General features: G+C 38.8%; 1 protein-coding gene across 1 annotated transcript in view; it reads right to left on the reverse strand.

Moving 5' to 3' along the window:
- Positions 1–8,343, reverse strand: part of GPR158 (G protein-coupled receptor 158) — a 52,161-nt gene extending 43,818 nt beyond the window's left edge. Inside the window, exon 1 of the mRNA XM_027889734.1 lies at positions 8,240–8,343. The gene's annotated coding sequence lies outside the window, so the exon portion shown is untranslated. The remainder of the gene's footprint in view (positions 1–8,239) is intronic.
- Positions 8,344–20,994: the final 12,651 nt, after the last annotated feature.

Genomic DNA, 20,994 nt, shown 5'->3' on the forward strand with positions numbered 1-20,994 from the left:
CTAGCTAACTTAATTCACACAACAGAAATAGGCACTCAAAATTTTACACTCATTATTAACAGCTAGCATTTTTAGATTTGCCAGAAACACAGGCTCCAGCTTGAACCATATAGAATAACTGGAAGTAAGCACAGTGCACAAGGAGGAGGTAGGACTCAAGAACACCCAAAACTTGCCCTGTACTGTAATACTCTACAGAAGGAAAACATTTTTTTTTTTATTTTTTAATAAAATTTTTTGCTGTAAATTGAAAATATTGCAGATAAGTTCTAAAATAAATAGCTTGATACTTACAATTGAGTTAATAAACACTACAACTCTGTAGAGGACCTGCTAGGTACGTATTCCTGAGCTTCAAGCAGTCAAGTCAGCATTGTCTTGGCCTTTCCAGTTCAGATCACGGATCCAATACATTGCATCTAAAATCCTTGGAGCACCTTGGACATCTTTCAGAAAAGCATCTATGAGGATAACTCACCAGTGTGCAGACTGGTACAATGCTGATGAGCTTTACCCCTGTGTATGTTACAGCAGGGCAGCACCGCATTTTATGTCACCAGTGCTTGGTTACCATTGATCAGGTACTCAATTTTTCAAGAACACAATGGCAATTTTTGGCCTTCATAGTAATCCAGAAAAGAAAAATTAATATGTGAGAATATTTGGTCCGTGCATCAGTTTCCCAAGTCCTAAAGATCTACATTAGAATAAGTGATCTGGAATAATGTCAAAGCAGCTGGTATATCCCATTAAGTAGTACAACTATATGTAATTTCAGTTTATAAATATGCTTAATTTCTTAATAGATCCTTACTAATATGAAGCTATAATTTTTATTGCATATTTGTAAAATAAAGGCTAAATATAGGACTAACCACTAAATTTTATAACTTGATCAGTTGTATAACACAGACCATTACATTTTTCTATTGAAATTCCTGGAATTTGTAGTGGCACTTAATTACAAAGTCTTCCCAAAAAGTCAGTCTTGAACTGAAAGCAGCATAAATAATTTCTCATTTCTTCTGTTGGATTTTTCAACAGCTAAGCACCCTTCTGAGAAAAACTTGTGCCAGATTGCTCATTTGAATTTCTCTAGCTTTGGCTTCCAGATACCAGATCTTATTAAACCTCAGTCCAATAGATTAAAGAGTCTTTTGTGACTACTTTTCCTCTCCCTGCTGGTTTACAAACCTCACAAGAAGTCATCTTTCAGTCTTCTTGCTGATCTAAAAATCAGACTAGCTTTCACAGTATCAAGCATTTTCCCAGCACGCAAATACCAGCCAGGAGTTGGACTTCAATGATCCCTTCTAACTCAAGATATTTTATGATTCTAATAAAGATTACTTTTCATTACCATACTTTCTGAAACAAAATTTATCATTTCACCAAGCTTTGTGTTATCCACAAATTTTATGAGTAATCATTTTTTGCTTGATTCTTCATTGCAACTGAAAATGCTAAATAGTATCAGGCTTATTCCTCATCCTTCACAGTAGCCCACCAGAAGCCTCCTCTCCAGTCATGATTTTTCACTGACAATCAGTGTATGTGATTTGCAAATCCCTCCTTCCACTCAACTGCGATCAGCCCCTGTGTGTGAGTCACACACTTAACTCCCTCTTCACACTCCTCCACAAATAGCCTGTAACTCAAGTATTGCAGTGCAATGCCTGGTTTCTCTTTCATGACATAATCCCACCCAGCAGAGATACCTTGTTCCACAGACCAATTCTGTCCTTCCCATGTAATGAGAAAAAACCCAGTCTGTAGAGCTGTATTACTGGTACTGCTAAATGCATGCACAAATGCACACCTACATGGAAGGTACTGCATCACAGCACAAAGTTTTACCACCTGAGGTGGTTCCTGGACTTGGATATGGTCTTGGAAAGGACAGGTTCCAGTTCCAGTTCTGCAGTCCTTCTGCTATCATGTAATCTGATGTGTAAAAACCAGTCCTTTCTCCCATTATCTGCCACTGTGCTCTTGCATGCCATCAAAAGACATCTGAAAGGTTTTGTGACACCTGTGGATCATTACAGAGGGCCTTCCAACTCACTGCTGGATTGTTTCTATTCATGATAGCAGTATCATTTAATATTAAAACACCAGATACTTTCTTAATCTTCTCTTTGAACTTTACTAGCCAAATTCAGTCTACTATGATAAGGAAGAATGTTTGCTATATTAAGGTGATTAAAAAAACAGCCCATGGAACTGTACAGCTCTATCTACAAATTTTTTATATAAATTAAATATTAATAGGAATATGGATAAGAATATTTTCAGGATCACAGTGCTCTAATAATCTTATATGCTGCTGACTTTTTTCTTTAAGATAATGTTTATTAGTCCCACTTCTACATTGTGCTCCATCAAGATTAATTCTGCACTGTTTTTGTAACAGCTGTGCTACATTTTATTAGTTTATACATAGAGCGGATATTTTATTCAGAACTACAAAACTTAAACATTATGCTGTCTAGTTAAGGCTAGTTACTGCTTGAGAATAGCAGAGATACAAAAGAGCTAAATAGGATTTTAATAATGCAGATCTTATTGGGAAAAAAGCCACAACACAACAGAATGAGACTCATTTACTCTGGAAGAACTACAAAAATGAGAATTTAATCTTGCATGTGCATCATGAAGGAATGCTATATGAAATTTACTGTCTAAAGCCCTGCTTTTTTCTATACCATAAAAATAATTAAATAAGGTAGAAAGGGTTTGCAGCAGACAAGAAATGACTTATGCTCAGGAAATAAATTAATTATGTTAAGACACGCTAACAAGAAAACAGATTTTTCCATGACCTGTCTAATGAGTAATATTTCATTCCTTATGAGCTCCTACTGTATGTGTATACACTTTTGCAGCAAGTCCAGCTCCCACCTTCCCTAAACTGCATCCCCTAACCTTTCAGTCTGTCCCCAAGCCTTAAAACCCTCGTTTCTCTGCCCCTTCCTCCAGCAGTCAGGCCTGAGGCACAGTGTGGGAGCCACCAGCACTATGTGCCCACTGACCACCAAGGGCACATCATGCAGAGAAGGACCTGCTGATGCTGTGGGTTTCAGCCTTTGGTCTGTGGAGACATGCATAAGGTCTGTTTTCTGCCCCAACACGTTTTTTCACAAAGCTTTGTAGGACTCAGTGTGTACAACCTCAGGTGCTAAAATACGGCACTTCTAGGGAAGAGAAAGACAAATGGTAAGAAGAATTATAGTAAGTCCCTATGGTGTAAACATCTTGACAGCTTGACCAAACCACTCCTTTTCCTGTCTTGCAAACATATTCAAATACATTTTCCTGTCAATCAAGTTAAATCAGTAAAAACTGATTTCAATAAGGCAGTGTCAGACCAGCTCTCTGGATGCTGCATATTTGCAACATTATCATCTGCTTTGAAAACAATTTTCCCCCCTTTTGTTTCACATGAGATAACAACCATTTACAAAAACCACATCCAGTGGCAAAACCCAACAGTGAACGTATTTGTCTGAAGTAATTTCACTCTCACCTTCCATAAGAAAAAAGAATAATTCAATAGAAAGTATATGTCCCACTTTTTGAATTTTAGCCAAAATGACCACGAGGGTCTGACTCATTTAAAAAAAAACCAGGGTGGTTCACCACTACAGCTGTTCCTCATCTCACTTTCCTTGCCACTTAAGCTGAGGTTACACAGTAACCACTACTCCAACACAAAACAACCAGTAGTGGTGTATTGGCACTATGGAACTGTCATCTATTGGCACTAAAGCCTGTGAAATATTGGTCTAAGGACCATCCAGCTGTACAGGTTCCAGCTGCAAAGGTACCTTCTGCCCTTTCCGCACCACATTCCCGCCAGCCACTTTTAGACACGATCATCTGTATCTTCTTTCCCACCTTTAGCTATGAGAGAGCCATGTGTCATGGTTTAGGAATGGTATTCCCCAATTAAGCATTCCCACTAAAACACCTCAGACCACGTGCTGCTCACTCACTTCCACCTACCTCCCCCTGCAGTGGGATGGAGAGAAGAACTGCATGCACAAAAAAGTGAAGATCACAGGTTGAGATAAGAACAATTTCCTAGAAACAGTAATGAAATAGGAAAACTAACAGTAACAACAACAGAACTAAGAGTGTACAAGAGAGGTGAACAATTCACATGTGAGTGCTCAGCACACGCCGCCCAATTGAACACCCCAGCAAAGACAGAAGAAAACCCTCCATCTCCCCTGCACATGGCGTGAGGTGGTATCCAGTAACTCCGGGGTCCTGGCCCTGCCCCTTCTAGCTGATGCAAAAATTAACCTGGCCAGAACCAGGATACCACGTCCTAGCCACTGATGCTTCAAGAAGCAAACCAACATCTTCTTTAGGTTCTCCACTAGCATGAGTCTCCTCTTCAGCCAGACACTGAACCACAACCCACAGAATCACAGAATCATTGAATCATTTAGGGTGGAAAAGACCCTTAAGATCATCAGGTCCAACCACAAACCTAAGTGACAGATCAACCACTAAACCATGTGCCCCACTAAATCATACCCCTAAGCACCTGATGCTATCTATACTGCTTTTCTTCTTCTTTCTTTCTCACCTACAAAGATCTGTAGGAAGGCCCACTACTTGCTCCAGCTGTACCAGATGGCAAGGCACAGCAGTGTAATCTCAGCACAGCGGTTAGATGAAGTGCAGAATTGCTTCATAGTGTTAACTTGTTCTCCCACTAACACGTCCATCCCACCATCACTACTTACAAAAAAAAAGCCATTTTATGTCATTGCCATGTTTCCCATACCTAGAACATTACCTTCTCCATACCTTCTCATTCTCCTCACTTTCCCAGTCTTCTCTGTTTCTCTTAGTAATATAAAAAATGGAGACTCCTACAAACTAGAGACACCATTCTTGGGTTTCATTTTCCTCAAACATCTGTAAGCTATCCTGTGTTTACACACACACATACAAACATTTGTCTGTATGTATATAGCTTTCTTTCACTCTTATGCTTTGATCCAGAATTAAGGATTATGTATTAATCGTGATACCAAGATGTCAGAAGTGATCTCATTACTAAAAATAATTCCTTGCTATTAAAAATAATGAGATAACCTGTTCATAAAATAAGGGGCTTGAAAAAGGACACAGAGTCTCCTCACTCACACGAATATACTACAAGGTGCAAAATCAGCAGATCCTTTAAACCCAAAAGGTTAAATTTGAAACATCATTATTTCTTGAGAGAATTATTTTGGAGAATTCATTGTTAAGGAAAGTATTGTATTTTACGTTCATGGCTCTACAGCTAGATTTCCTAAATTAAGCTCATTTCCTTATCCCCCATCCTTCCACCTCCACAAACATCAGCTCGTTATTTTTAAAATGCACAATGAATAAGAAAGAGGCAATTTAAGATGAGGCACTGTAGAAACTGACTGTGACAGTTGTTCAAAGAATGAATCAGTACATGATTTTCCAGTTTTTTACTCATCCTTAAGCATCTGCTTTTGACTACTTTTCTGATTTCTCCTTGACGCTTGACCCTAACAAAACCTCTGAGACTTCCTTAGGAAGTGAGGAGCTACAGGGAAAAAAAAAAAAAGCTACAAAGAAAACAAGTGTTTCCAGTGACTCCTACCTGGCTTCGGTTAATCTTCATGCTCCAATGCTACTCAAAGCATCTCATTTGTTGAGAACTACAGCTTTAGACTGTCTTGTTATCATTAATAGCTGCCTTTACACAATATTGGTTTTCCCATTAAACGTAGAAAAATCACAGGTTCCTTGCTAGCAATTGGTTCTTCCCCCAGGCAAGACACAGGCGAGCTGCAGGAGGGAACCAGCCTTGCCATGAATATTTGTGGTGTCTGCTGTAAGCCATTTCTCAACTCTGTAGGGATGGTGGGTTGAATTAGATATGAAAAATTTTCTACCAAGTTTCTATTAGCATCACATTTTTCCTAATCAGTATAACTGCTGTGAATGTATATAATAACACATACATCTAACTTGACTCAGTCTTTTGCAAGACACACTCTGTGACTGAAATATTCTGTACCAAAAATTCTCACAATATAATGAATCTAAGAAATGAATAGTCAGGTTACCTGTGTGGAAAACAAAAGATAGATTCTCAGAGAAAGTAATTCTAGAATGACATATTAAATAGGTTTTTTTCCCTCTTCACGTTTCACAAAGAAATACAGAATTATTCAAATTGTAATTACCTCAGGCAGCCATCCAATGCTCACAGCAGGCTTAACAGTGAATCCATACCATGTTGCTCAGAGTTTTATCCAGCTGGGTCTTAAAAACCTCCAAGTACAGAAATTCATAACCTCATGAGCAACCTCAGCTCCATGGCTTAATCACCCTGACACTGAAAACGCTTTCCTCGTATAACGATGACCCTGATATTAATTTATATTGTATAAGACTGAAATCTCCCATGTCAATTTGTCATTATCTTTTGTTCTCCCCATACACATTGCTGTAGAGAACATGGCTCCACCTCGTTGTAGCTGTTGGATAGCTGCTGTTAGGTCTCTCCGATGCCATCTCTTCTCCAGGCCAAACAAACCTCAATCTCTCCTTGAAGAACAAGTGCTTCAAGCCCTGACCATTTCAACGGCCTTTCACTGAACTCACCCAAGTTCACTGATGTCTGAACACATCATTGCAGATATAGTCTAAGGCATGCTGAATAAAGGAGAATAATCCCTTCCCTCAGCCTTATGGTGACTGCCCTGTTGATACAGCCCAGTCTGCTGCTAGCCTTCATGGCTTTGTGCTGATCAAGAATGAGGATGTAGTTAATTCTTGTTTTCTTATTCAATCTTTGTCCTGTTTGATGACCCTGTCAAGCACAGGTGCCAAGTAACACCAAACAGCTGAATGAGCAAAGCAGGAGTGCAAGACTTCCTGCTCAATTTTGCAGCCTGCCCTCACTTCATAAGATCAACTGCTTCCTCACATCATGCAAAATCATATAAATAACGACCTTGTAGGACAGCAGAACTGCAATGACAACATCAACTGCCCACAGTCTTAGGCTGTTTCTCTATATTTGAGTTACAGATAACAAAGATCCAAGCAAAGTCACTGTTTTCTCTCTTGTCTGTTGTGCTCTAGTTGTTATACTTTTTGCATCAGAAATTGTTCATCCCAGAAAATACCATGAGAGTGTGGGATTTTCTTGATCAATTTCAATGCAAAGATGTGGCCAGACATAGCACTTTACAATCAGAGTTTAGTAGCCAAAGTGTACGCTTGTACTCAGGGACACAAATAAAAGCTGCAAGAAGAGACTCTTTCTCAGTGGGAAAGCAGGGGTTTCCACCTAAAATGCGACAAGTCAATATGCATTATGAAACACAAGATATTTTTAGTTCTTATTCAGTTTATGAGCATAATATCAAACCTCCTCTATCTAACATGCCAGCACAGTAATAAAACTAAGATAAAAAGATGAGCAAATGTACTTCATCCAATATGTCCAAGCATCAATATACTGCTTATCTCTTTGCTTGAATAAAAATACTTGCAGAATGTATCAGTAATTTTTTTCATTAAAGTTTCAAGAGGAAAAAGCATTAGGATTTTATACAGCATACACAGAAAAGGCTTAAATTTTTAAAGGGACTGTAGAAGTGGGAATTGCAGTTGGGCCTCTAGACCTTAAATCCCTGAATCAAATGTGAATGCACTGCCAGCCCCATGGAAAGCTGAATTTCTCACAAATTTTTGCTGGCAGGTACTGATGCTTGTGAGTGTGTAACCTGTCTGCTGTGATTGCCTGAAGAAAGCAGCCCTTGACTTAAGAGCCATAAGAAAACACAGTAAGTACATACACCGTAGTCTATTATTTTACCCACCACTGCTGTACCTAAACACTTCAAAAGCATCTCTCTATGAATGCTTCACAGGGAAACTTTTAATCACTCTACGAACACTTCTGTATTTTCTATATTCAAGGAAAATACATTCACCTTCTGTGAAAAGGGGTTCTTGCACAATTTTACAGTTGATGCATATATTTTCATCATATCCTGTCTTCATTCATAGCTCTCAACTGGCAATTAGTAGCATATAATTTGAACAGGAAAATTGAGGAGAAATACACAGTGGTCTTAAAATCAGAAACAGCACTTGTTTATGATAATATCTGCAGCTCTTCCATCTGAGATTCCACGCAGATTGCACATACTCCCACAGAGATGGAAATTAATACGTGAAATACCTGTGCAGCTTGAGCGTCACAGTTCCATAAACAGTAGCAAAGCCCAGAAGACGAACCCATCTTAGGAGAACACAGCGAAATACACTTGGCTCAAAATACAAAATGACAACCTATAGAACAGAAAGATAGAGAGAGCTTCAGTACTGCTTTCACGCGAAAGTAGTTCTTCATTCAAATGCAGAATAGTTGCAAAACAGGACAGCAGACACATTTCAGCTCGTACTGCTGTATATTTAGATTCTCTAGTAAAGCAGCGGGATGATCTGATCAACCAGCTGGCACAGTTATAGGCACCAACTTCTTTTGAAGGGAGCTGGCAAAAGCCCTGTGACAGACTGTGAAGTGACAACACTTTTAAATGCAATTCCACTGACTTTTCTTAACTGAGTGAAAACATGTACCCAGAGAAGAGGATAGAACAGACAAGGACATTTTCCTTGAGCTATTCCAGTAATATGCAGCTGGCCTAATTCTGGTTTGATGGGCTGTATTTACTAGGTTACACTTTAAAGTCACTCCTAATAAACCTACCAGAATTATAACTGCTCATTTTTTTCTGCCAAACTAAAATGATTGCACTAGCCTCTCTCTATCAAAATGACAAAATATTGATGACATTTGACTGTTTTCTTCCCCATACATTTTGCCTAAGCTATACCAAATCTCACGATGCATCACCACATTCTTAATGAAAATAATGTTTTTGTTCACCTACATATTTCTCTAATCACAAGAAAAAGGTCCTACTGGCCTTTTGCCCTATCTACCAAGTACCAGGCATGAGGACAACATTTCATAAGCAGTAACATAAAGCTGCTTCTGCAGGTACAGTGCATATAGAAGCTTCATTACCAAGTAAAATACCACCCTTCTCTAAAACTGGACTGCTCATGGACTCAGTCACAACTTGAACCAAGAATCAATTTCTTCTCATTCCAACAGGCTTTGTCCCTGAGGCATGATCCCATATTTCTTCACATTACTGGTCCCTTCCTTCTTTCATCTGGCCCCACCAGGAGCCTGCTGTCCCAGGGATTTGGTTGTAAGCTGCCCTTACCCCACCTGCAGACCCTGTGCATCCCACATGTCTGACTAGAACCTGGTAAAATGACCCAGCACACCATAGTACAAAATCAATCGGGTAATCCTGGTCTGGAAAAGAAAGCACTGAAACATTTCAGGCCATCTGCCACAGCTTCATTTATAGTCAGTACATTCTGGCAGCAGAGGTAGTATTATGCCTACTGGCTGCCGCATGGTATTATTTTCCTAAGTAAATGCTCTTCTACGTGGGAATTCAAGTCCAGGATATGGCCAAGCGCCCAGCACTGCGTCCTTTGGGTGATATAGACTTCTTTTAGAAGAGTGGGGGCAAAAGTGGCAGACATGGACTGAGAACCTTTTGTGCTTTGCTGGCATGCTTTTTTTTTTTTTTTTACAGAATCAAACCACTTCTTTTAAAAATATGGTTTGCTCAATTAAACTGTGGTGCAAAACTTTATCTGCTTTTTTCACTGTTATTGGACTGACATGTTTCAAGGTAGACATTTTCTGGGAATATGACAAATTCTCCATGTAGGGAAAAAAGGGAAGTGTGCAGCTTTTCTCCTTGGAAAATCAGCTGGAATACCAAAATGCATCCACACATGCATGACCATGCTTGGGCAAACAGAGCATCCAGCAAAAAGTTTCTGAGAAAGACGTGAATGATAGCAATGACCTCTTACCCTAATATATAGTTATATACATTAGGACAGTTGCAGAACCAGAGCAAAGTCTGTAGCAGTAATCTGCCTCCTGAGGTTTGCCAGGGGGCAGAAAACTCCACATTTCATCTTTGATTCTTTCAAACTAGAAAAACAATGTCAAAAAAAGACTGGCGTAAAGAGATCCTGAACATTTCAAAGTTGATCTGAAAGCAGAATTTTTCAGATAATTGAAATGGGAAGGTCTGAAAACTCTCCAGGCATAGAATTTTCTGAACAAGGGCAACAGCTCTCTTTGCTGTGCAAACTGACACAGCAATTTCATCTGCAGTAGATTGTTGAAATATTAACTGTTTGTGTCTAGAAAATCTCACTGATTTGCACTGAATCGTTTGAATGAGCAGCTGAGGCATTTGGCCAGATATCGACCAAGAAACCATCACTCAGAATGCAGCATGGTGTGAGCTGGCATGTGGCAGCTCACCATGAAGGCTGCAGAGGCAAGGCTCTGTTGCAGAAAACTGGTCTCATTTTTCCTTTTGAATATTGACGCATTTTACCTGCTCCTTCGCCCAGTGGTCTGGGACATTGTAGAAGTACGACTTGATCCAAGATTAAATCTCTTTTGGATCTTCCTGTGTTTATATGATGGAGAATAGTTACAATGCCCTTGCAAGGGCCAACATCCATTTCTACCTATTTTTGCAAGGTGGTCTGTCCTGGTCCTAGGCTTTGAAGAGTAAGAATTGCTATATGTACACTTCACTTGCTTCCTAGGCTCTCCAGAAAGCTATTCTAAGAATATGTCATTCCCATTCCTATCAGAGCTCAATAGAATGTTCAGGTGACTGCCCTCTCTAAGCTCTTGTCAGCATTAAGTCTCTTATAATCACTATGAATTTCAGAGGCATAGTTTTTAAATTGAATAATCTTTAATGGATTGGAGCCAAGGGGCTATAGAAACACTGCCCTTAAATCTATGCTCAATTTTTTAATCTAAGTGGAATGCAATTCTTGTAAAGAATCTGGTCCAAAGTATGGCTGCTGCACTCCATCCCTCAGTCCCCCCAGGTAAAAAAAAAAAAAAATAAAGAAAAAGAAACATAAGATAGAAGTCTTGGTTAAGTTTATTATCAGCCTCTTCTACCTTACCAAAAACCCCATTCACTACTATTATCCCCAGACCTAAGCTTTCTTCAAATGACAAACAACATGCAGCAAAAGGTTGCTGAGCTCCAAGTGAGGAGCGTAGGATGAAACCAGGATTCACCCACATATCCATGCTGCTCTCAGCAGAGCAAGGGAATCCCTCTGCAGTTCTAAAAGACTACCCTGCCCACCAAAAATCTGACAATAATTCATTTTCCCTTTCTGCTTTTATAATGCATTAGACCATGACAGCAGCATAGATCCCATTAAAAATGCTTAGAGGTTTTGCTGATGGATGGAATAAAACCCCTTTACTGTACATAAAGAAATGTGTTATCAACTGTTTTACCAGCTCCTGGAATCCACTTAAATACCAGACATCAGTTTCTCTCACTTAAACAGCAAAGATCAGGGAAAAAAATATTTGGAAACCAGCAGAAGAGAAGCCAAACAGTGACTGTTCATGTACCAGTTACTGCTGCTGTGCGTGAGACTTCATGAACTATCTCGTCTTTGTCATTTGGACAAATGCATTTAGATGTCTGCTTTTAAACTCAATGTCTTTTAAGCTATTATTATCCTTGCCAAAACACCATCCCAGCAGTCACGCCACCACTTGTGGAGTCAGAGATGAAAAGACTTTCTAAGGTCACTGGCTAACTGTCAAGTGTGTTTAGAGCTGGAGAATTATGGTCATGGAAGACGGACTTAGCTTGCTGACACAGCGATCAGCCAGCTCTGTTATTCATCTCACGTGACGAACAGACACACACATACACACACACTCTCTAAAGACGACGGCTAAAGTCAATACAGGCACCTCCCACAATACAGCAAATTTTCATTATCAGGATAGGTAGGGCAGTAAAAGTGCAAAGACAACTAACACTGAACAACTGAAGGTTCAGTACAATAACAGAGTTTGTCGTCACAAAAAATCAGCAATTAGTGACTTTTATAGACTCAGTGCCATTGCTTCTTAAAAAGATAAACAGCATTTAAAAAGATCACTTAAAATAAAAAATCCACCTCATCATAGCTCTATAATGTTAAAAGTGAGCAATACTTCTGTGCATCACAAAATATTCTTTTGTTTTTCAGCTTAACTTTACTGTGCACATTAAAAGATGGTTAATTCTGCACTTCACCTTGAGCACCAGATACAGGTAAAAATATTTAAATACTGTGCCCTTCCCCAAGGTGCACTAACTGGGATTCAGTGTGCCTAAATCAGGCATATAATTTCTACCTACCTTGTAGGGGGTCTAGTAAATAAGCCCCACTAATGCAAGTTCCATAGACAACCCAAGGATAAAGGCAGGTACCTTGAAGAAGTTCAGCTTCAGCTCCTGGAACAGAATCTTTTGCCTAAAGGCTTCAAATACGCATCTCCATTGGCTAGAAAGGTACTTCAGCATTTATTTTATGGAATTTGCTTTACTGCATGCCAATTAATAACCTGCATCAGGAGGATGCATTCCATAGCCAGCTGTAACTATTTTGTAATGTACTGAAGACAATTTCCTTTTTACTCCTATTTTTAAGCCACAGAAATCACATGAATAGATCAAAACCTCATTTTCCTCTTCAATCATCAAACTGCTATACTCCATATTGAGAGGGAATGGGCAATGCTATAATGTCTCAAAAGATCAGAAGTCAAAGAACTTTAAAAAATACATGTGGTTGTCAGTGCTACAAATCCTAAAGCTAAACATGAAAAATTTTGAGCAGGACCTTAACTCAAAAAGCCTCAAAGTGTTCATTTTTGAACTACTGTTTTTATCCTTGGTTGCAGAATCATAGTAAGGTTTGTGTTGGAAGGGACCTTTAAAGATCATCTAGTTCCTAATGCTGTGGGCAGGGATGTTATCCATGTCAGATACATGGAAATGAAATTCAGAGTTTAGAATTTGAGCATCAGCATCGCCAGGTTATGGATGTGAGGTGAAAGTCACCTACTCAGACAAAAGTGATGCAAGAGCAATAGTTATTTTCTTGTTTGCAAATAACCATATTTTTCTTAAAATGGTGCACACTTAACCCAGAGAGCATTTCAGGAAAACTATCTACTTTTTTATATTGAACTTCAGAATTTTCTGCAAGTACTCTGCACAGTTCAACGCAGGACATGACACAGCCATTTAACATAATGCCTTTTGGGCTAATTCCATTAACAAGCATCTAGGAGATACTGTGAAGAGATCCATCTGATCTGTTCCACTGCCCAGCACCATCTGCCCTTGCCTGACTGCAACAGCTGTCTAGGGCTGTCTCTAGGCAATTCTGCTACAGAACAAGCCATCAGATACTTCCTCTCAGTATCCTGCTGTGCTGTGAGATGGGCAGTCTTCCCTCTTCTGCCATGTTTCAGTAGTTTCTTTCAACATATAAAATATCCTCCAGGGTACATCAAGTCACCTATTAATGTTTCAGTCCTAATACTGAGAAGGGATTTCCTGCAACGGAGATGCTGTTTGCAATGTTAGATAAGCTCGCCATCCAAACTCATAACAGTCTGGCACTACACTTCCTAGAAAAGGGACCAATCAATCCACTTGTATGTGGGCACAATGCCATCCTAACAGATGGGTATGAATGGAGGCATTCATGAGCCTGTGCACACTACAGGCACCACATAACACTGTTCAAAACATGAGTCACAGCTCAGATCATCTGCTTAAGTATTAGCAAGTGCACCACTCCTTATCCAATCCTGTACCACCACCAAGTATTTCCGGTGCAACTACACGAAACAGTTTAGAGGTATAATAGGAGCTGAATATACACTTAGGCTAATTACATAAGAATACTTCCTTCCATTTCCATCCCATGTTTTTAAACCATACGTGCTTTTTAGGACATAACATTTTATTCTAATATGCCTGTGAACAACAGCACCATCAAACCCCTCTATCCTTGCAAATCTCACCATTTTAAAGCAAAGCTTTAAAGATCATCAGCTCTGTGCCTCTACAAAGCACTTACTGCAAGAAACCACAGTAACTACTCAGTAAGTTCTATTCTTGCCTCTGAACTGGAACTGAATCAAATTCCCAGTACACAGCACTAGAGGCACTATGCTGCTGGGGGCAATGCATTTCAGAAAATATGTATGTCAAAGTCAAAATACTTAAATCCACTTAAGATCTTTAGGGTTTCTTCATAAAAGAGACATTTTTCCTAGTCACCCACACAAAGTCCAGCTTGAAATTCTGCCTACTGAAATCCTCTCTCCCTTCCCACTATACTTTCAACTGTAGATATTCACTGGCTGCTTTAATATATATATTAATATTTATTAAATCTCTGTCTAGTCTTTGTTTCAGCAAAGACCTGTCTTGCCTATAAAGCCATTTGGAAGACCACAACCCATAATAAGCTCCTAACCACCAGCATCGGTGTAAAATACAAGGGCAGACTTCTAGAACTTGATTTGCTGTCACTAGGTTTTATTACACTTTGGATTCATCCCCATCAGACAGTAACAACAAATTTCTAAAGCTCTTTATGGAACAAATATTTTAGAGTGGAGCTCACTTAGCCTCCTGAGAGACATAACTGGTGATTAAGCAAACAGAACCTTCAAGATCATTCTGGTTTGACACAAGGCATACTTAGTATGTCTTTTCACTGATATATCTTCAATTATTTTCCCTCTTTTTTTTTTTCTCTGTTCATAAGCCAGATCTCAGCTAATGCCTGACAAGACATCCCTGAACATGTTATTCTGAGGGAAAAAAAAGTCCATGTGACTTCCAAGATGCTGTCAAGTCTTTCCTCCAATCTGAAGACAAAAAGTGATATGTCACAGATCCTACCAGCTCTGGAAATACTTATTTATAAGTGACCTGAACACATGGCCTGAAAATGCATTTATTTGCCAGGAATTCTAGCTCCTGTTTAGACTTACTAATGATCCAACTTCACTGTTCCTATGTTCCTAATGTTGGCCTAATGAATAGTATTCTAAAGTCAAGTAATAAAAAAATCAATTTATAATCCATGATGGATTAAAAAAGAGACATACAGTGTTAGCACTCTGTAAACATATTTGATCCTCAACAAATGAAGTTTTATGCCCAACAAGGCCCATGCAGTGGAGAAGGGTATTTTGAGATTTTTTCCTAACACTGGCTAAAACTTTGTCATAAAGCAGTTCCTTAGAGTCATTAACTGATGCCCTGACTGAATCAGGTATAAATGCTAAGGGTTGAAGGGTACCCAAAGGCTCAGTTCACAATCAGCAAGAGAAAGGAGATACAAAACAAGACAGCACACCAGGTCTGTACCCTCTTATGGAAAAAAAGCTAAGAACTAGTATTAACAAAAAGACAAGACCCCTGCACCAGGCTGCTGCGGGAACCACCAGGGGAACTGAGGAGAAACAGAAATCACCTTGAATTACTGGGTTATCACATGTGTTCTCTGCATCTATTTCCAAACAGAGATTACATTTAGCTTTTCACTGTAATAGAATAAACTATTTATCTCTAACCTTAAACTTCTCAAATACAAGGAGAGATTTCAATGGCACTGGCTCAGGGAATGATGATCCTAAACAGGTCAGTCAGGAAGTCTCCCAGTCTAAGGGGCTTTAGGCACTGAGCTGTTGGAGGTGGCAAATCCAATTTCATGAGGGCAAATGTTTGTCCAAGAAAGGCAGCTTCCTGACCACTGTGAGTTATTGGATGCTTCTGTAGCATGGAGTACAAGACAGGGAGAAGGTCTGAAGCTCATAGGTTCCACTGAGAACATGACAAGACGCAGTGCAATGAACAAACTACCTAACACTGAGAAGTCTGAAAGAAGATATATATGACAGCTCTAATAATGTCCCATCTTAAGACAGAAGAGTCTGTCCCATCTTAAGACAGTATAGATCTGGCATGATCTATACTAATCTTAAAGTCTGAATTACATACTAGGTTTTCCTTGTTCTCATTCAGGTGTACTTCTGCTTCACCACTACCATAAAGCAAAAGAAGCAAATGAATATTATTCAGGCAGTCCAAACAGGAATGGGCTTGGCTGGCCCAACAGATCATCTTATCCATCTGCTTTGATGTGCCAGTTATTTGTCTGTCTTTGGTATGTGTCTACCCCTCATACATATGTTGGCTCCCTCCTGACAGCCTCGCAGTCTTTAATACAGTTACCCTAAAAGTCACCTGAACAGCCTCAGAAGTCAGTCCCTGAGGACCTGGGAGTTGGCTCATCTCAGAGGTTCAGAGACTTCAAGCTGGCCAGATGTGGACTTGGTTGGACATTCACTTAAATCAAGAAAGTTTAAAATCTGTTCAAACAAGATTTTCAAAAACAGGAATAACTATTGTGCTTGAAAATTTAAATCCTACCAGAATCCATGTAGCTAACCGTGCACGGGAGCTTTTCCTGACTCACACAGGTCACCAGCCACAGCTTTGAGGCAAAAAATATTAATTTATCTAATTTTAAAGATACTTAAGAGCCAATCAGTGAAGCCTTTGACTTCACTGAAAGGCAACTACTGAAATATTTAAAAAATATCTGGCTTCTTGTCTTCAAAAAGAGCTTCAAGCGTTAAGAGCAGTGTAGTTAACACCGACACTCTGCACTCTCTCATTTGATGTTCTTTTTCCTAAAATTAAAAAAAAAAAAACAGAAAGGCCTTGGATAACTTTCCCGTTAAATAATGAAAGAGAAATGAAAATGTGGGTTTCCTGATCAAGCACATGGTCAAGTTTTGAGTGAAGCTTATTAGACCTGATCTGCCAGCAGGAACACTAAAGCACAGATGAGCAGATGTGACATTCAGGGCTCCATCCACATGCACACTATGGATGAGAAGAGAAGCACAAGTGAAATACAGAAAAGCTGAGCTCCTTAATCATTCAATCCTTCTTTTTTCATAGTGTGCATTACATTCAAAAAACATAATTCAAAATTAATGGAAATAATTTCATCAGAACATTTTATCTACACAACAGGTACGGATGTATGGGCACACCAAAAATTGCTCTTGCTGATGCAAAATTACAAAAGTGGAAAATCGAAGCTGAAAAGTCAAAACATCTTCTAAAATATTTACTTTTTCCACGAGTTAACTTTTATAATCCAACTATTTCTGTCCTTTGTTCAGATACATTTTTTCCCATGACATGCCACTTGGGTAAATGACAACAGTCAACTGAATGTCCTAGTTTACCTACTTCATATGTGAAAACAAAACCCCAAACTTACTTATTGGATGCATGACTATCATCTTTTCTTAACAAAGACATGGTCATCAAAGAAGCAGAAAGAGAAACACTTTAAGGAGCTGAAATATCTCTAATAAAAAAAAATTGACATCTATTCAGCCCAGTCATTTGCCAAATCATTGACACATTTGAACAACAGGGTTAAGGATATGCTAGTTTCATTATTTTATTAAAAACAAGGAAAATCTAACTATTAAGACCACATCTGATTTTAGGAAAAAGGAATCTTTTAGAAACATAATGGTAAAGGAGATTACATTAAAATAAATCTTGCAAGAGCTGCAGCTATATCAAGACATAATAGGCTAAATTATTCAGAGCAATTTGTCAAGTATACTTAATGCATGACACAGGTCATAAAAGACTTATAAAAACTCCCACAGACTTTTATATCTCAATACAGTATGGCTGAAATCCTTACAAATATACAGTGCAGAGAGAGGGTTTTATGTGGATATTTCCAAATACTGACTTCTACCTGGGGAAAAGAAAACATGCAGTATTTAGAGTTCCAAAACCACTTTATCTCCTGGTCTTAATCTAAAAAAGCCAGTGAGGTATTTAACACCAAGTTTGTGAGAAAAAAAAACTACCTGATGGTTTAGGTTCTTCTGAAATACCTCCTTCCTGGCTGCATGCTCTCTCTGAACTATGTATTGGCAGGTTCATGAGTCAAGGCAAGAATTCTAATGACATCAGCTTTTAAGATTGTTATTGGGAAGAGATAATGGGGACAGACAAGGACTTTGAAACACACTGTTAAATCACAGTAAAGAGCAGGACAGAACCAGCTGCAACCCTGCTCAGGAAAGTTTTTGTCACTATTTATTTTGACAAGTAGCAATTTAGAAAAACTCTCTCCACAAAATACCAGCTGGACACCTCAATCCAGCCAGTGCTGATTAGTTTACTGCAGACATCACTGCTGGAACTATCGACTTTTAATTTTCAGCTTATGTACCTGTAGCAACAACAGCAGTGGGGATAAGCCAGAGGCCACAGTGTGACAAACCTCCAGAGAAAGTGCTGGGAATATTCCATCTCCTGATGTTCCCTAATGAGGAATGGATGCCTTTCTGAGAAATATGCTTTAAGTAAACTGAAGCCATCAGCTTCAGTAGAGAGGTAATTGGATGAATAGTGAAAATGAGTGACATACTCTGCTGGTATGACCTATATTAATCTTAAATCTACATTAACCATATCAAGCAAATTATGTCACTAACATGATTAATTAATTATGAGTAATTAACAAAGTCCAGAAGAAACCAGCCACAGGTGCCAACTCAAAATTCACTCTGCAGTAGAAGCTATGGAAATAGGAATGAAACACTCTCCTCCCCGTAAAAGGACATGAACATTGTTATCTTCCAAAGAAATTGTCCGGTCAGTACGCTTGGCTAAGAGGGCCAGAGTGCTCATGCTCTTTGGTTCTAGTCAAAAGTAAAAAAAAGTTGTTTAAGATAAATCCATGTAATAAAAATATTTATGCATTATTGAGCAGATATTGTAAAATTATTATGACTGAGAAATTTAAGCAAATTTAGCAAAATAAATTCTTATATCCAAGATGATCAAGCTCTTCAAAGATTTTCTTTCAGTTACATATGATATCTAAGTGATTTTTAAAGAACAGCATAAAATTAATTATATGTTTGTGTAAATATTTATATATCTATACATTTAAAGACGGAAATATATTTGATGTATTTGTTGTTCTCTTTCAAAAGTTAGCTACTTTTCCTGCAGATTCTAAAGCACATTGGTTCCAAAATAGCAGCATAATTCAAGTATATCTGTGCCAATGTTTTCTTCTTTAAGGAAAGCAACACAGAAAGCAACTCTGAAATACATGTTATTGCAGAAGGGTTCACAGGGCATCTCCAGGAGCCATAAAACACTCCCTCACACAGTATGTATGAAGGTCATATTTTCTATATTCACTTTCCTCCACCACATTCAGCTAAGGTGACTTGATACTATAATCCATCTAATACTATAGGGACTATAAATCTGGTGTAGAGATTCTACACACCTGAGCTAGGGAAGACAAGTGAATTGTTGAAGTCCAAGACGGCCAGGCCAAACTCCCTCTGTACTCAGTGGGGAGCACTGTAGGCAGAGGCCAAACCACACTGTCCTTCTGCAGGTACCTAAGGCAGGGTATGAATGCTGTCCTCCAGAGGTGCCTACTTTTCTCCATAGGCTATAAAGGGAGGCTGGGGTAAAAGGGAATGTTCAGAGTTAAAAGTAATTAAATAAACAAACAAATAAACAACCCTGCACTGCAAATAGCCACTCCAAAGTTTTACTCACAGCTCTAAGCACTCTTTCCTTCTCAAATGCAGGCAGTTAGTAACTTGTCAGACCACGTAAAGCCCATCCTTCAACTCTGCAATACTACAGAGGACAGTAAGATGGAAAAGGCATTAGCCTAATTTAATATTTATTACTAATTTAAACTGGGTGTCTCAAAGGAAGCAAAGAACTTTAGAACAACTCAACTGATTTGGAAAGAAATGAGCCTAGAACAAAAGGTTCTGGTGTTTCGTGGATTTTAAGGGGGATGCAGAAACACAGAAATAAGATGGCAAAGAAAGTAACGAGACAGTAGCTCATTGAGGGCTATGTCCTGAATGGACAGGTGTCATTTCCATTACAGAAGAAAAATGAAAAACTCGTAAAATGAAAAGCAATGATCTCAGAGTAGGCATATTGGATACAAGCTGCCAAGAAGCAGTCTTGAGCAATGTATCAGCAGCACAGCTGGATGAACTCAGAGGAGCCACCTCTTTACAGACCTCAGGAAGAATATTTCCTTGATAATTCAAGAACATACTCAACTCTGAAAGAGCAGTCTTCAAAAGCTTCAACACATGTAGGCACCCACCTAAAGAGAACAACTCAGAAAAGAAACTTCCCTTTGGAAACGCTGCATGGAAGGGGAAAGTAGGAGGTTTGGATCTTGGAGCAGATCTTCAGGAGACTGAGTGTGGACTTGAAAAACTTAAAAAAGTCTGTGGAGGTCACCAAGCAGTGGGTGAGAATTCTAAAGTACAATGGTGCAGGAAAGAGAGGAATCGGGTGACACAGGTGTTGCAAAATGTGAAGTCACTGACTCGGAGAAACGAGGGTAATAAATTCTCCTCCTTCGGAAAACAAAGTTTCATGACATCTGAATGATCTGTATTGCTGCTCATCACCTGAATAATCAGCAATAGTAAAATCCCTAAGGGACAATAGGCAAATCTCATGCTCCAAACACTGCATTTTCTAACCTTTGCATACATTCAGGTTTTCCATAAAACAGCATTGCCAAATGCACAAATAAACATATTGATGAATTCTTAATTGTTTGACATGGGCAATTTATTTTTCAAAAAGTAACAGAGAAATCACAAAAATATTTGAGATATAAAGTTGCATTAGACAGGCATATATTTGGTCTTTGACGTCTTTTTTGGTTATCATTAAAAACTTCAATCCTCTCTCACACATGATATAAAGTCTTTTCAGGTCATAAAGATTTGAACTCAGACACTCAGAACTGCATTAGGACTTGCAATTTGTTTTGCTGAACTACGCTTTTTCTGTATCTTAAGGTTTATTTAATGCAAACATAATTGCCACTCATTTCAAACATGTAAGGTAACTGGAG

The sequence above is a fragment of the Empidonax traillii genome, unplaced genomic scaffold (genome assembly GCF_003031625.1).
Source record: "Empidonax traillii isolate 1590-97213 ecotype Southwest subspecies unplaced genomic scaffold, ASM303162v1 scaffold271:size677799, whole genome shotgun sequence".
In the NCBI taxonomy this organism is placed as follows: Eukaryota; Metazoa; Chordata; class Aves; order Passeriformes; family Tyrannidae; genus Empidonax; species Empidonax traillii.